This window comes from Prunus avium, chromosome 8, assembly GCF_965620075.1.
Source record: "Prunus avium chromosome 8, drPruAviu1.hap1.1, whole genome shotgun sequence".
Lineage (NCBI taxonomy): Eukaryota > Viridiplantae > Streptophyta > Magnoliopsida > Rosales > Rosaceae > Prunus > Prunus avium.
Window position 1 is genome coordinate 9,675,732 of NC_142291.1, and position 14,110 is coordinate 9,689,841.

General features: G+C 42.1%; 5 non-coding genes and 1 pseudogene across 5 annotated transcripts; all 6 read right to left on the reverse strand.

Annotated features, from left to right (window-relative positions):
* Nucleotides 1-737: 737 nt before the first annotated feature.
* On the reverse strand, nt 738-856 carry LOC148291348 (5S ribosomal RNA). Its single transcript, XR_015826781.1, has one exon. It is a non-coding gene; the product is annotated as a 5S ribosomal RNA (ribosomal RNA).
* Nucleotides 857-1,610: 754 nt separating this feature from the next.
* On the reverse strand, nt 1,611-1,729 carry LOC148291349 (5S ribosomal RNA). Its single transcript, XR_015826792.1, has one exon. It is a non-coding gene; the product is annotated as a 5S ribosomal RNA (ribosomal RNA).
* A 755-nt stretch (nt 1,730-2,484) lies between these two features.
* On the reverse strand, nt 2,485-2,603 carry LOC148291350 (5S ribosomal RNA). Its single transcript, XR_015826803.1, has one exon. It is a non-coding gene; the product is annotated as a 5S ribosomal RNA (ribosomal RNA).
* Nucleotides 2,604-3,357: 754 nt separating this feature from the next.
* Nucleotides 3,358-3,476, reverse strand: LOC148291351 (5S ribosomal RNA). Its single transcript, XR_015826951.1, has one exon. It is a non-coding gene; the product is annotated as a 5S ribosomal RNA (ribosomal RNA).
* A 754-nt stretch (nt 3,477-4,230) lies between these two features.
* LOC148291352 (5S ribosomal RNA) lies at nt 4,231-4,349 on the reverse strand. Its single transcript, XR_015826725.1, has one exon. It is a non-coding gene; the product is annotated as a 5S ribosomal RNA (ribosomal RNA).
* Nucleotides 4,350-5,104: 755 nt separating this feature from the next.
* Nucleotides 5,105-5,223, reverse strand: LOC148291353 (5S ribosomal RNA; annotated as a pseudogene).
* Nucleotides 5,224-14,110: the final 8,887 nt, after the last annotated feature.

Below are 14,110 nucleotides of genomic sequence, written 5' to 3' on the forward strand. Positions count from 1 at the left end.
AAAAGTATATAAGCCACGTTTGAGCCATGCCATATGACCATGGGTTGGCTATCCAACGCCCCCCGCATGAAATGGCATGGCCTGTCAGGCCTTGTCGTCGCCACCCCTACCATGTGTCGCGCGCAGGCCTGCCGAACTGCCGGTTCCGATCGGCTGTGGGGCCTACCTTACGCTAATTGAACGAAAACAAAAAAAAACAAAAAAACTGACAACGTTAAGAACAACCCCAATAATTTCGGCAGTGGGCGTCGAGTCCTGTTGTTTTTTCGCTTTCGTTCGTTTGCGGTGCCCGGTTAATTGGAGACGAGCTCGACGGGGTGATGTAGGACAGATGGCGTAAGTTATTGGAGAGGAGCTGGACCGACGCGCGTGCAACGGCAAATCGGGCAAACCGCTGATCTGGGCTCCGACCTCAGAATTGGGCCCACGAACCGTCGATTCGAAGGCAACGGCGTCGCGAGTAAAACTCATTGCGTCGCCATGAGTCGTGGGCTTTTTCGGGCATCCGACGTCGTTTACTAGCCCGAAATCCAGTTTTTGAAGTTTTTGGTAACTGTGTTATTTTCCTATTTTAATTCCTTCGTTAATCCTAGGCTTTCTAGGAGTATTTAATCATAGTGTGCCCCGATTGTCACGCTGCGCCACGGGGTCGTGATAAAACAAAGACATCCAGATGAATAAGATGACGGAAAGCAAACGCCCACGACAATTGAAACGTCAACAAGGCAAAAAAAGAAGGGATGCAACACGAGGACTTCCCAGGAGGTCACCCATCCTAGTACTACTCTCGCCCAAACTCGCTTAACTTCGGAGTTCTGATGGGATCCGGTGCATGTGAGTTGGTATGATCGCATCCGTTAGCTTATAACGCCTAAAAGTATATAAGCCACGTTTGAGCCATGCCATATGACCATGGGTTGGCTATCCAACGCCCCCCGCATGAAATGGCATGGCCTGTCAGGCCTTGTCGTCGCCACACCTACCATGTGTCGCGCGCAGGCCTGCCGAACTGCCGGTTCCGATAGGCTGTGGGGCCTACCTTATGATAATTGAACCAAAACAAAAAAAAACAAAAAAACTGACAACGTTAAGAACAACCCCAATAATTTCGGCAGTGGGCGTCGAGTCCTGTTGTTTTTTCGCTTTCGTTCGTTTGCGGTGCCCGGTTAATTGGAGACGAGCTCCACGGGGTGATGTAGGACAGATGGCGTAAGTTATTGGAGAGGAGCTGGACCGACGCGCGTGCAACGGCAAATCGGGCAAACCGCTGATCTGGGCTCCGACCTCAGAATTGGGCCCACGAACCGTCGATTCGAAGGCAACGGCGTCGCGAGTAAAACTCATTGCGTTGCCATGAGTCGTGGACTTTTTCGGGCATCCGACGTCGTTTACTAGCCCGAAATCCAGTTTTTGAAGTTTTTGGTAACTGTGTTATTTTCCTATTTTAATTCCTTCGTTAATCCTAGGCTTTCTAGGAGTATTTAATCATAGTGTGCCCCGATTGTCACGCTGCGCCACGGGGTCGTGATAAAACAAAGACATCCAGATGAATAAGATGACGGAAAGCAAACGCCCACGACAATTGAAACGTCAACAAGGCAAAAAAAGAAGGGATGCAACACGAGGACTTCCCAGGAGGTCACCCATCCTAGTACTACTCTCGCCCAAACTCGCTTAACTTCGGAGTTCTGATGGGATCCGGTGCATGTGAGTTGGTATGATCGCATCCGTTAGCTTATAACGCCTAAACGTATATAAGCCACGTTTGAGCCATGCCATATGACCATGGGTTGGCTATCCAACGTCCCCCGCATGAAATGGCATGGCCTGTCAGGCCTTGTCGTCGCCACCCCTACCATGTGTCGCGCGCAGGCCTGCTGAACTGCCGGTTCCGATCGGCTGTGGGGCCTACCTTACGATAATTGAACCAAAACAAAAAAAAAACAAAAGAACTGACAACGTTAAGAACAACCCCAATAATTTCGGCAGTGGGCGTCGAGTCCTGTTGTTTTTTCGCTTTCGTTCGTTTGCGGTGCCCGGGTAATTGGAGACGAGCTCCACGGGGTGATGTAGGACAGATGGCGTAAGTTATTGGAGAGGAGCTGGACCGACGCGCGTGCAACGGCAAATCGGGCAAACCGCTGATCTGGGCTCCGACCTCAGAATTGGGCCCACGAACCGTCGATTCGAAGGCAACGGCGTCGCGAGTAAAACTCATTGCGGTGCCATGAGTCGTGGGCTTTTTCGGGCATCCGACGTCCTTTACTAGCCCGAAATCCAGTTTTTGAAGTTTTTGGTAACTGTGTTATTTTCCTATTTTAATTCCTTCGTTAATCATAGGCTTTCTAGGAGTATTTAATCATAGTGTGCCCCGATTTTCACGCTGCGCCACGGGGTCGTGATAAAACAAAGACATCCAGATGAATAAGATGACGGAAAGCAAACGCCCACGACAATTGAAACGTCAACAAGGCAAAAAAAGAAGGGATGCAACACGAGGACTTCCCAGGAGGTCACCCATCCTAGTACTACTCTCGCCCAAACTCGCTTAACTTCGGAGTTCTGATGGGATCCGGTGCATGTGAGTTGGTATGATCGCATCCGTTAGCTTATAACGCCTAAAAGTATATAAGCCACGTTTGAGCCATGCCATATGACCATGGGTTGGCTATCCAACGCCCCCCGCATGAAATGGCATGGCCTGTCAGGCCTTGTCGTCGCCACCCCTACCATGTGTCGCGCGCAGGCCTGCCGAACTGCCGGTTCCGATCGGCTGTGGGGCCTACCTTACGATAATTGAACCAAAACAAAAAAAAACAAAAAAACTGACAACGTTAAGAACAACCCCAATAATTTCGGCAGTGGGCGTCGAGTCCTGTTGTTTTTTCGCTTTCGTTCGTTTGCGGTGCCCGGGTAATTGGAGACGAGCTCCACGGGGTGATGTAGGACAGATGGCGTAAGTTATTGGAGAGGAGCTGGACCGACGCGCGTGCAACGGCAAATCGGGCAAACCGCTGATCTGGGCTCCGACCTCAGAATTGGGCCCACGAACCGTCGATTCGAAGGCAACGGCGTCGCTAGTAAAACTCATTGCGGTGCCATGAGTCGTGGGCTTTTTCGGGCATCCGACGTCCTTTACTAGCCCGAAATCCAGTTTTTGAAGTTTTTGGTAACTGTGTTATTTTCCTATTTTAATTCCTTCGTTAATCCTAGGCTTTCTAGGAGTATTTAATCATAGTGTGCCCCGATTGTCACGCTGCGCCACGGGGTCGTGATAAAACAAAGACATCCAGATGAATAAGATGACGGAAAGCAAACGCCCACGACAATTGAAACGTCAACAAGGCAAAAAAAGAAGGGATGCAACACGAGGACTTCCCAGGAGGTCACTCATCCTAGTACTACTCTCGCCCAAACTCGCTTAACTTCGGAGTTCTGATGGGATCCGGTGCATGTGAGTTGGTATGATCGCATCCGTTAGCTTATAACGCCTAAAAGTATATAAGCCACGTTTGAGCCATGCCATATGACCATGGGTTGGCTATCCAACGCCCCCCGCATGAAATGGCATGGCCTGTCAGGCCTTCTCGTCGCCACCCCTACCATGTGTCGCGCGCAGGCCTGCCGAACTGCCGGTTCCGATCGGCTGTGGGGCCTACCTTACGATAATTGAACCAAAACAAAAAAAAACAAAAAAACTGACAACGTTAAGAACAACCCCAATAATTTCGGCAGTGGGCGTCGAGTCCTGTTGTTTTTTCGCTTTCGTTCGTTTGAGGTGCCCGGTTAATTGGAGACGAGCTCCACTGGGTGATGTAGGACATATGGCGTAAGTTATTGGAGAGGAGCTGGACCGACGCGCGTGCAACGGCAAATCGGGCAAACCGCTGATCTGGGCTCCGACCTCAGAATTGGGCCCACGAACCGTCGATTCGAAGGCAACGGCGTCGCGAGTAAAACTCATAGCGTTGCCATGAGTCGTGGACTTTTTCGGGCATCCGACGTCGTTTACTAGCCCGAAATCCAGTTTTTGAAGTTTTTGGTAACTGTGTTATTTTCCTATTTTAATTCCTTCGTTAATCCTAGGCTTTCAAGGAGTATTTAATCATAGTGTGCCCCGATTGTCACGCTGCGCCACGGGGTCGTGATAAAACAAAGACATCCAGATGAATAAGATGACGGAAAGCAAACGCCCAGGACAATTGAAACGTCAACAAGGCAAAAAAAGAAGGGATGCAACACGAGGACTTCCCAGGAGGTCACCCATCCTAGTACTACTCTCGCCCAAACTCGCTTTACTTCGGAGTTCTGATGGGATCCGGTGCATGTGAGTTGGTATGATCGCATCCGTTAGCTTATAACGCCTAAAAGTATATAAGCCACGTTTGAGCCATGCCATATGACCATGGGTTGGCTATCCAACGTCCCCCGCATGAAATGGCATGGCCTGTCAGGCCTTGTCGTCGCCACCCCTACCATGTGTCGCGCGCAGGCCTGCCGAACTGCCGGTTCCGATCGGCTGTGGGGCCTACCTTACGATAATTGAACCAAAACAAAAAAAAAACAAAAAAACTGACAACGTTAAGAACAACCCCAATAATTTCGGCAGTGGGCGTCGAGTCCTGTTGTTTTTTCGCTTTCGTTCGTTTGCGGTGCCCGGTTAATTGGAGACGAGCTCCACGGGGTGATGTAGGACAGATGGCGTAAGTTATTGGAGAGGAGCTGGACCGACGCGCGTGCAACGGCAAATCGGGCAAACCGCTGATCTGGGCTCCGACCTCAGAATTGGGCCCACGAACCGTCGATTCGAAGGCAACGGCGTCGCGAGTAAAACTCATCGCGTTGCCATGTGTCGTGGGCTTTTTCGGGCATCCGACGTCGTTTACTAGCCCGAAATCCAGTTTTTGAAGTTTTTGGTAACTGTGTTATTTTCCTATTTTAATTCCTTCGTTAATCCTAGGCTTTCTAGGAGTATTTAATCATAGTGTGCCCCGATTGTCACGCTGCGCCAAGGGGTCGTGTTAAAACAAAGACATCCAGATGAATAAGATGACGGAAAGCAAACGCCCACGACAATTTAAACGTCAACAAGGCAAAAAAAGAAGGGATGCAACACGAGGACTTCCCAGGAGGTCACCCATCCTAGTACTACTCTACCCCAAACTCGCTTAACTTCGAAGTTCTGATGGGATTCGGTGCATGTGAGTTGGTGTGATCGCATCCGTTACCTTATAACGCCTAAAAGTATATAAGCCACGTTTGAGCCATGCCATATGACCATGGGTTGGCTATCCAACGCCCCCCGCATGAAATGGCATGGCCTGTCAAGCCTTGTCGTCGCCACCCTTACCATGTGTCGCACGCAGGCCTGCCGAACTGCCGGTTCCGATCGGCTGTGGGGCCTACCTTACGATAATTGAACCAAAACAAAAAAAACAAAAAAACTGACAATGTTAAGAACAACCCCAATAATTTCGGCAGTGGGCGTCGAGTCCTGTTGTTTTTTCGCTTTCGTTCGTTTGCGGTGCCCGGTTAATTGGAGACGAGCTCCACGGGGTGATGTAGGACAGATGGCGTAAGTTATTGGAGAGGAGCTGGACCGACGCGCGTGCAACGTCAAATCGGGCAAACCGCTGATCTGGGCTCTGTTGCGTAGATACAGCTGCACCAAAATGGATTCAGTTGCATCCTCAACTTGTGATACTCGCAAGTGCACGAACCGTTGGTAGTATAGCATATGTAAGTGCGAGGTCGATTCCACAGGGATTGGTGATTGAATGATCCAATTTAGTTTCCCTACACAAAATAGAAACAAAAACAAAGAACATAAAACAAGGAAGAAAGAAATAAGTAACTCAAGCAAATAAGTTCCCAAGTTCAATTTAGATTAATGGATTGATTCTAGCTAAAGTATGATTAAGCCATGGTGTGTGGTCATAACCTTGTGTTCCTAATTCCCTAATTTGATCATTTGTTGTCTAACCTAAAATTAAGCATTAGGAACCCATTAAGCATAGAAGAACAATTTAAACAACCAAGCATGTATCTAATCCCTGTTGTCGAATGTCCATACATACTCTTCCTATTCATAGTTCAATTCGAATTAAAGTATGGTGTCTACTCTTAATTCAAACCAAGATAGCTAACATGCAAGCCTAAATGGTGATCAATCATTCAAACTAGCATATTAACTTATAAGCATAATGAATAAGAACAAAAATCATAATTGAAACTTGGAAACTAATCAAACTTGAAACTAAAGAAAAGAATTTACATAACAATGAAAATTAAAGTAGAACTTGGAAAGACTTAAAGGAAAATTTCAGCACAAAGATCTCATTATAACAATTGAAAACTAGAAAGAGAAACTAAGAGAATTTGAGGGAGAGAAGGGAAGGGAGCTCTAGAGAAGTGTTTGAGAGCTCCCCCCCTTGGGGTGTGTTTACAAGCTTAGAGAACTTCCCTATTTATAGGCCTAGGGGAAGTGAAAATCTGAATTCAATATGGCTAATGCATACAACACTTGTTTTATAAAATCTGAAATGGTTGATGCACTTGTATTAGAAAATCTAAATTGGGTGATGCACTTGTATTAGAAAATCTTGAATTGGTTGATGCACTTCACCAATAGATCCCACCAGCAGCCCTAGCTCATCTTCATGTCACCATGACCAAGCTTCCAACCAGAAATGATAGCTCATACCTAGCTCACCATGACCAAGCATCCAACCAGCACATGTTGAGGTCAGCATGACCAGCAACTTCAAGGGCTTACAACTTGGGCTTCTCTTAATCAAATTAGGACTTTAAGCACTCGAAATTGAAGTTCAGAATGTCTTCTTTCCAGCCATATGTTATTTGGGCCAATCCAAGGTCGGAGGAAGAAGTTAAGGCCGAAACAAATTGCTAACTCATTTTCCGCGCTGATAAGATCCATCCTGAGCATGGTTCTGTGTTTGCTAGGTAACGGACTCCAGATTTATCCAATGGGGCTGAATTTTGGATATGTTATAGTACACACCAATTGGAACAACTTTCATGAAGAATGTGGCCTCATTCGAGCTATGTAGGTGGTTGAAACAAAGCTTGCAATATGACCTACGGAACTGGACTGGCAGGGGGCTGTAGCCAAAATGAGTTTGTCTTTAAGCTCTTCATCCATTCATCCAAATTAGGCCTTAACATGCTTGAATTGCATGAATTATGCTCTCTAAAGCCATCATTATTACCTAAAGCTCAATGAACTGAAAGATAAACACAAAAAGGATTAAAAGCACAAGTTTAACTCAAAAACATAACCAAATCATAAGCTAGAAGGGTACAAAATGATATACAATTGTGAACCGATCAAATACCCCCAAACCTAGATTTTGCTAGTCCTCGAGCAAAACAACACAAAACAAAGTTAAAAACAAAACAAGAAGTTAACTAGACCACTTTCGTAGGTAACTCGATTGCATTGAGCGAATGCAACAAGCCTTTAAACCTCTAGGCATCCCTAGTAGGAGGAGTTGTGTCTCCTGAGGGTTTAACAGATACGATACCCACAAACGTTTTTCTAACTCTACAAAACAAAATGGTTAGAAAACTTAATAGATTTGTTAGTCCTTAAGCAAAAACAAAAACAAAAATAATTACAAAAACAAAAACAAAAATAAAAGAAATAAAAATAAAACTCAAAACAATCTTTCCGAACATTTTCTGAAGAGAAATGACTCATGCACATGACTCAAAAATTTTAACAATAAAAACTCAATTTTAGACATTATTTACAAGGCGGCAAAGTTCAAAACATAACATGTTCAAAGTGTATTAGTGTGATAGCCAAATGCAACAAATTCCCCAATCTTAGTTTTCACACAATTTCAAAAATCATACAAAGCACAAATTCAACTTCAAATCTCACCAAAGTTGTCCTCTCACAAATGAATCACTCAGAAGAGGGCTATAATGCAACACTCAGTTATAAACATGAGATTAGAGTTAAACCATAAAGACTTAACTCGAAATAGAAAGATGAAGAACTTGCATTAATATGATCTCAAGAAGGATGCCAAACACTTAAAAGTAAGAAAATGCATGCAATTCAACCATATGACATTTAAGATCAATTTAGGTCTTTATTATAGGTTGTAATGGGGCCAAGGGTGTAAGGTGAGTGAGAAATGAAAGGTATGGATAATACAAAGTCCAAGGAACTCAAAATGTAAGAGCATAAAATAATTGTTTACAAGACTTCGAATCATCACGATTAGATTTTTTTCTTTTACATGATCAAAACTCCTTATACCTTCATTTACATTGATTCAAACTCCTTTCCAAACACCAAATTATTTTGAAGGCCCAAAAATGAAACCCAAAAATGAAATTTCATTCAACCACCACTTAATCACAATTTTTTCTCTTTTCTTTTCTTTTCTTTCACCAATTGAGTGAATTTTTTTTTTCTTCTTTATGTAATATCCCTTCCCAAACTTAGCATGAAAAACACATCCGAATTAGAGCTCATGAGTTCCTTAGAAAGGTAAATTCTTGTTTTTCGGGCTAAGGCGAGGAAATATAATTGGTAAAATGAAAGAAAAGGTTTACATGTAGGCTCAAAATGGTTAACAATGGAAAATCATGCTTAAGCATGCATAAGGTTAGCTTGAAAGGCACAAACGATCCAAAGAGGGCCTTAATATCACTTCTTAAATGTCATGAAATCAAATTGCATAAGAATTAATGACTTTTAAGTGTTCAACCAAATCAATGAATAATGAGATCAAACAACAACTTTGATGACAAGAAAATAAGAGTATGTGTATAACACTCATGAAATGAAGCACAAGACTCAAAAGCTCACATTTATGGTTATATAAGTCTAATTTATGCTTGATACAATTCTTTGGGTCATGCAAATCCTTTAATTGGAGAATTATGAAACAAATGGCAAGTGCAAAGAAGGTTTCGAACATATCATGCTAGAACGATGCCAAATTAATCAATTAATTAATTTTTTTTTTTTTTACAATAAAAATTTACAAGGAAAAAAAAATAAATAATAAATAAAATTCAATTTTCATTTAAGTCATGCAAACATTTATCACAATCTCATCAAATGTGTTCGGAAAGTGAATAAAATCAAAATCAAAATCAAAATAAAAGCAAGACTTAACAAAATAAAAAAATAAAAACAAGCAAATAAAAAAAAATTTAAATTAAATTAAGGAAAAACCAATTTTACATGCTAAACTCCAATACCCCCAAACCTAGAAATGAACATTGTCCTCAATGTTTAAAAATTAGCCACAAACAATGTCATAACAACAAATGAAAGGTATTAAAGCAAATAAAAAAAAATCACAAAATCACAAAAGAAAACAAAAACAAAATAATTATAAAATAAAAATTACAACACAAACAAACAAACAAAAAAAAAATGAAACAGTAAACCCTAATCACACAATTCTGAAACCCAAAAAAATTTTGAAGCCCAAAGCCCACAATTTCGAAACACAAACCACGGTGAATTTAACCCACTTTGAAACCCAAACTAAAGTGAAACCCGACCCACAATTTGTTTTCAATTCCGGCTTTTTATTATTATTTAGTTTTGTAAAAACAAACTATCGAACCGTGATTAGCAACACAAAGAGCGGGATTTTAACATGGGTCATGATGTCTCGGTTCAGTGTAAGGGACCAACAGACAAGGCGAGACACGTGTCGACGCATAGAGGCGCCGCAGACTCCACAAGCAAAAATTACGGGCTCATGGAAAGGCGCGAAGACTTTACTGAACGCGTTCGTTCAGAAAAGACACGTCGTGATAAATGAGTTGGGTATGGTTGGAAGGCGAGAAGGTTGTGGGACTCAGGGAATGCTGGAGATTCAGAAAATGCTCAGATGCTGTAATGGCTAGGGTTTGTCAAAGACTAAGTCTATAAGAAAGGGTGAAAAAAAAAAAACGCAAACTCAGAAACACACAAAAGAGAAAAGAAAGAAAGAAGAAAAGAGAGTGAGAAATCAAATGGCCTCTAACTACCCATTTTCGTTGGATCTCAACCTAGCTCCACCGACTCAGACACGAGGCCAAGCAGCGGCACCAGTATGGATGCCCTACTTTGCTTCCGCACGGGGGCCTGTGACAGTAACTGACTCAATACTCCTGGACAACGATGTTGCCATTGGAGTGGCTAGAAATTTAGTGACTCCTAAAGATATACGTGTTCTGGGGACAAGGGATGACAACCGGGTCGTGAGCGATGCCCTAGCACTGAGCGTGCAGAGTACGGCAACAGTCGCAAGTTTGGGTCATCGCCTACTTGCGAAGTCCCATGAGGTAGAGGTGCTGAAAGGTCAGTTGGCGGTGGAGCGAAGTATGGTTGAGGAGTGTCAGACTGCTATAAAAAGCTTGAAAAGGGAGAGGTCAAGGATAGTGGAGGTGAATCGACACCAGCTAGAAGTATTGCGGGACGAGAATAAAAACCTATCAAAAATGGTAGAGTTGTACTCTCGCGACATGCGAAAACAGCTGGAGGACCTAGACCGACCGGGTAAACGCAAACAAGCAGATCGCGAGAGTAGTTACGCTCAAGCTAAGATTGCGATCTTTGGGAGCTCAAGTGATGAGCCCCAAGAAGCTGTGCGTGAAGCCCCAGAAGAGGACAGCCAGAGGGCCAAACTCAAAGCTCCAATGGTCGAGACACCAAGCACCGAGAAGAAATGATTTCCTACTGCATTATTGTTGTTTTTATTTTATTTTGTTGTTTTTGTATTTTCGTTATTTTGTTTCGGAAATAAAAGAGTAAGGTTGCAGAAAGAAAAAGAAAAAGAAAAAGAAAACACACTTCCCAACTAAAATAAAACAAAGACGACAAACGGAAAAGAAAACACATTTCCCTAACTAAAATAAGACAAAGATGATAGCCGAAAGGGAAAGGCAAAAACACAAAGCACTAGAAAATGAAAGTAACGGGCAAAAACATTAAACACCAGAAAACACGGAGGAAAAAAAAAAAAAAAGTAAAGTAAAGGTGCTCCCCCTTGAAGCGATTAGGTCGAGCATGCCCGGGAAATCCGAAATGGTGTTGGCTCTGTCTCATCAGTATATGTCTATTTAAACCACACCTCTACAAGCGGATGATACCCAGCATTTCTTCCTGCAACTCAAGGAAAAACATCAAAAAATCCATAAACAGAAAAAAAAAAAAATGGCATCCTCATGCACTCACCTTGATGATCTCAACCTTGAGCTCTCACTTGCACCACCGAATGCCCAGACAAGGGCTCCTCCAAACACTGTCTTTCCAAACTCTTCATATCATCACGGCACGGCCTCAAACTTTGCTGAGGCAATACCGAACTTTTCTGAGGCACTGTCGAACAGAGCAGTGCTGCTAGGAGGCATGATTAGCAGCAAGCTCACTCCGACAGATCATCTGCATGTGGCACAGAGGTCTGATAAGGCAGCGGTAGAGGAGTCCCACAATTTAACTGTGCTCCACGCGGTCTCCGCTACCAATTTGGGCATGCGATTACTGGCGAGGACAAGGGAGTGTGCCGCGATGAGCGAGGAAATAGCTTCCTTGAAGGCTATGGTGGCGGACTTGCAGAAGCGGCTCTACTGTGCCAATCAGCACGTGGAAGCACTGCAGAGAAAAAATGAGGACCATGTGGAGCTGCTGCAGATTCTACAAGTGCGAGAAAATAGAGGCAAGCCATGATGATGATGAAGATGAAGAAGAAGAAGAAGAAGAAGAAGTTTTTTTTTTTTTTTTTTTTTTTTTTTTGGGTTTGTTTTTTTGTTTTTAATGCAGCGTTTGAAATAAAAATGTGTTTTAACACTCAGAAATAAACTAACTAACCATACCACGTAAATAAATAAATAAACTAACATAACAAAACAAAAACAGAAACAAAACAAAAACAAAGACTCAACAGAAAAGAAAACAAAGAAAATAAAGAAAACTTAATTTAAAAACACACGAATATACAAGCAACTCACGGATGACCAGTTAAGGGCCTCAGAAAACACAGCCAGGGGATCCGGGAAGGTTGGAGGGGTCACAATGGTCCCGCTTAAAACCCAAACTTCTTAGACACCGAAGGTGTCGCCTAAAGAACTCCTAGACACTGTATTAACGGAAGTGCTCACTGGGGTTACCATAAGTCGGCTCATATGAAAAATCTTTTTTTTTTTTTAATTTTAAAATTTTTAAGATAAGAAATAAAAACAAATTAAGATAAAATGAAACAACAAACCATAAATGAAAATGAACTAAGTACTATAAACAAACTCAAACAAACGATATAAATTATTGTACTAAAAGAAACAAACCAAGAAACCAAAGAAAAAAAAACAAACAGCACTTTCTATCACCTGTTTATCACCATTTGGACAGATTCGTTTCTATGTTTTTCAGCTTCGACCTCTGTTCAGTTTTTAGGCTATAACTTTCCAACCGTAAGTCTAAATTTTACGTTCTTTATATGGTTGGATTCAGCATAGAAAAACAAAGAACTCAACGCGGACCAAAAGGCAAAAACAACTACGAAAATAAACAGAATTCAAAGAAGAGAAAGGATTGAAATGCTCCCCCTTGAAGCGATTAGGTCGAGCATGGATGCACTTGGAGGTCGCGACTTCTCCCACTGCTCCACACTTCCCATTCTTATGATTGAGGTTGCCATCTCTCTCCATTTATTATTGAGCTATAATAAATTGCTAAAACAAACATAGAAAACTTGAAATAGAATTAAAGGATTAGGAAATAAAAACTAAAATGAAAAGGAAAATCAACACACATCCAATTCCATGTTTCAAAGCAACAAGCACCAATGGGTTGTGTAAGCTGGGACTTAAACCCAGTTCTCTTGCTTGTTGGGCAATTGTCCTTTTCTGTTGGACTACAAACACAACTTGTCCATTAACGTCATTAACTTTAAAACAAGAAATTGTCTAGTTAAGAAAAACAAATAAAATAAAGTAGGAAAGCCAAATAGAATCAAACAATGTTACCGATCCCCGGCAACGGCGCCAAAAACTTGTTACGTAGATACAGCTGCACCAAAATGGATTCAGTTGCATCCTCAACTTGTGATACTCGCAAGTGCACGAACCGTTGGTAGTATAGCATATGTAAGTGCGAGGTCGATTCCACAGGGATTGGTGATTGAATGATCCAATTTAGTTTCCCTACACAAAATAGAAACAAAAACAAAGAACATAAAACAAGGATGAAAGAAATAAGTAACTCAAGCAAATAAGTTCCCAAGTTCAATTTAGATTAATGGATTGATTCTAGCTAAAGTATGATTAAGCCATGGTGTGTGGTCATAACCTTGTGTTCCTAATTCCCTAATTTGATCATTTGTTGTCTAACCTAAAATTAAGCATTAGGAACCCATTAAGCATAGAAGAACAATTTAAACAACCAAGCATGTATCTAATCCCTGTTGTCGAATGTCCATACATACTCTTCCTATTCATAGTTCAATTCGAATTAAAGTATGGTGTCTACTCTTAATTCAAACCAAGATAGCTAACATGCAAGCCTAAATGGTGATCAATCATTCAAACTAGCATATTAACTTATAAGCATAATGAATAAGAACAAAAATCATAATTGAAACTTGGAAACTAATCAAACTTGAAACTAAAGAAAAGAATTTACATAACAATGAAAATTAAAGTAGAACTTGGAAAGACTTAAAGGAAAATTTCAGCACAAAGATCTCATTATAACAATTGAAAACTAGAAAGAGAAACTAAGAGAATTTGAGGGAGAGAAGGGAAGGGAGCTCTAGAGAAGTGTTTGAGAGCTCCCCCCCTTGGGGTGTGTTTACAAGCTTAGAGAACTTCCCTATTTATAGGCCTAGGGGAAGTGAAAATCTGAATTCAATATGGCTAATGCATACAACACTTGTTTTATAAAATCTGAAATGGTTGATGCACTTGTATTAGAAAATCTAAATTGGGTGATGCACTTGTATTAGAAAATCTTGAATTGGTTGATGCACTTCACCAATAGATCCCACCAGCAGCCCTAGCTCATCTTCATGTCACCATGACCAAGCTTCCAACCAGAAATGATAGCTCATACCTAGCTCACCATGACCAAGCATCC